Source organism: Sciurus carolinensis, chromosome 7, assembly GCF_902686445.1.
Source record: "Sciurus carolinensis chromosome 7, mSciCar1.2, whole genome shotgun sequence".
Taxonomy (NCBI): Eukaryota; Metazoa; Chordata; class Mammalia; order Rodentia; family Sciuridae; genus Sciurus; species Sciurus carolinensis.
In genome coordinates, this window is record NC_062219.1 from 60,019,688 (window position 1) to 60,022,989 (window position 3,302).

Genomic DNA, 3,302 nt, shown 5'->3' on the forward strand with positions numbered 1-3,302 from the left:
ATCTTATAGAAGAAAAAGTAGGTCCAAATCTTCAACTTGTTGGCTTAGGATCAGTCTTCCTTAACAGGACTCCCATAGCACAAGAAATAAAAGCAAGAATCAATAACTGAGATAGATTCAAACTAAAAGCCTTCCTCTCAGCAAAGGAAAATATCAGAAATGTGAAGAGAGAGCCTACAGAGTGGGAGAATATCTTTGCCACTCATACTTCAGACAGAGCACTAATTTCCAGAATCTACAAAGAACTCAAAAAACTCTACACCATGAATACAAATAATCCAATCAACAAATCTAAGGAAATGAACAGAGACTTCACAGAAGAAGATGTACAAGCAATCAACAGATATATGAAAAAATGTTCAGCATCTCTAGTAATAAGAGAAATGCAAATCAAAACTACCCTAAGATTTCATCTCACCCCAATTAGAATGGTGATTATCAAGAACACAAGCAACAACAGGTGTTGACGAAGATGTGGAATAAAGATACACCCATACTTTGCTGGTGGGGTTGCAAATTACTGCAACCACTCTGGAAAGCAGTGTGGAGATTCATTAGAAACCTTAGAATGGAACCACCATTTGACCCAGCTATCCCACACCTTGGGCTATACCTGAAGGACTTAAAATCAGCATACTAAAGTGATGAAGCCACATTAATGTTCATAGCTGCTCAGTTTACAATAGCCAGATTGTGGAACCAACCTAGATGTCCTTCAATTGATGAATGGATAAAGAAACTGTGGTATATATATACAATGGAATATTACTCAGTCATAAATAATAATAAAATTATGACATTTGCAGACAAATGGATGATATTGGAGAATATCATGCTAAGTGAGATAAGCCAATCTCATAAAACCAAAGGACAAATGATCTCGCTGATAAGGGGATAATGACACATAATGGGGGTGGGAGGGAGGCAAATATAAAGGAAGGAGGGACTGTATAGAAGGAAAAGAGGGGTGGGACGGGTTGGGTAAGGAAAAAAATAACAGAATGAATCAAACGCCATTACCCTATGTAAATTTATGATTACACAAATGGTATGCCTCTACTTCATGTGCAACCAGAGAAACAAGATGTACCCCATTTGTTTACAAAAAAAAAAAAAAAAAATCAAAGAATCTGGATCCTGAGGTCCACAGGTGCTGAAAGCAGGAAAAAGCACACCAGCCCAAGAATGGAGCCTGGCACATATGGAACTTCCGCCTTTGCCGTCTTTCATTCCACCTTGGTCTCCAGGCTATTGGATGACCCTGCCTGCATTCAGGGCAGATCTTCCCCTTTCTGTTCACTGACTCACATCCCAATCCCCTCTGTAAACACCTTCACAGACACATCCAGAAGAGCTTTACTAGTTTTTCCTAGGTATCTCTCTTCAGTCAAGTTAACCACCAAGATTAACCATCACAAAAATCAACTCAGAGCTCTCATGTATTTATCTTTTAAGCAAACAGAATTCAAATTAAAAACAGCAATAAGTAGAAAAAAGAGAATGCTGGGGCCTCCAATATTTTGACATTATTCATTTGTTTACCTTTTAAATTTTTATTGATTGATCGGTGAATTGATTTTTGTGTTAGTGGGAATTGAACCCAGGGCCTTGCACATGCCAGGCAAGTGTTGTACAACAGAGAAATACCTCCATCCCTATATTTATTTTCAACTGATACATGAAAACACAGTTTATAGATATTGAGTATCAATTAATGTTTTATTGCATGTATACATTCCACACTGTTTAAAGCAGGATAGACTTGTCTATGTCGTGGAATATTTATCATTTCTTTACAGTGAAAACTTTTAAAATCATTTCTTCTAGTGGTTCAAAATATACAGTACATTATGGTAATCTGTAATTACCCTACTGTTTAAAAAAATATCAGAATTTCTTACTCAAGGGATTAACGTTTTAAAATTCCACGTATATTTCAAATCTTGCAGTACTTGTCTTCCTGTGCCTGGTTTATTTCTCTTAACAATATGGTATCCAGTTCCACCCATATTATCATAAGTTATGACTTTATTCTTTTTATGTCTAACTAGTATCACACTGTGTTATGTACAACATTTGCTTTATCCGCTTATCAGTTGATTGAGAAATTATTTCCATTTCTTTTCTTTCTTTCGGTACCAGGGATTGAACCCAGGGGTGCTCAACCACTAAGCCACATTTTAAGTCCTTTTTATTTTTCATTTTGAGACAGGGTTTGCTAGTTGCTTAGGGCCTTGCTAAGTTGCTGAGCTGGCTTTGAACTGGGATTACAGGAATGCATCACTACTTCCATTTCTTGACTATTGTGAACATGGCAGTGTAGACAATTCTTCCTATGTACTGATTACACTTCCATTGGATTTGCTGGATCTTTGGCCTTTTTAAAATGTGTTTCATTATTTAAATATTATTTACTTTTTATTTACTGAGTAATTAGCTGTGATTCTGAATTAAATTTTTACATAATTTCTTTAGATCTGTACAAGTATAACAAACACAAACTGATTCTTTCACCACTACTTTTACAAAATTGGATTATGTTAAAAATTTTTGTCACCTTGGTTTTTTTTTTTATTGTAAACAAATGGGATACATGTTGTTTCTCTGTACATGGAGTAAAGGCATACCATTTGTGTAATCTTACATTTACATAGGGTAATGTTGTTTGATTCACTCTGTTATTTTTTTCCCTTCCCCCCCACCCCACCCACCCCTCTTTTCACTCTATACAGTCCTTCATTCCTCCATTCTTGCCCCCCTCCCATCCCCCATTATGTGTCATCATCCACTTATCAGCCAGATCATTTGTCCTTTGGTTTTATGAGATTGGCTTATCTCACTTACCATGATATTCTCCAATTTCATCCATTTGCCTGCAAATGCCATAACTTTATTATTATTTATGGCTGAGTAATATTCTATTGTATATATATACCACAGTTTCTTTATCCATTCATCAACTGAAGGGCATCTAGGTTGGTTCCACAATCTGGCTATTGTGAATTGAGCAGCTATGAAAATTAATGTGGCTGTATCTCTGTAGTATGCTGATTTTAAGTCCTTTGGATATAGACCGAGGAGTGGGATAGCTGGGTCAAATGGTGGTTCCATTCCAAGCTTTCTGAGGAATCTCCACACTGCTTTCCAGAGTGGCTGCACTAATTTGCAACCCCACCAGCAATGTATGAGTGTATCTTTTCCCCCATATCCTCGCCAACAACTATTGTTGCTTGTGTTCTTGATTACCATTCTAAATGGGGTGAGATGGAATCTTAGGGTAGTTTGATTTGCATTTCTCTTAT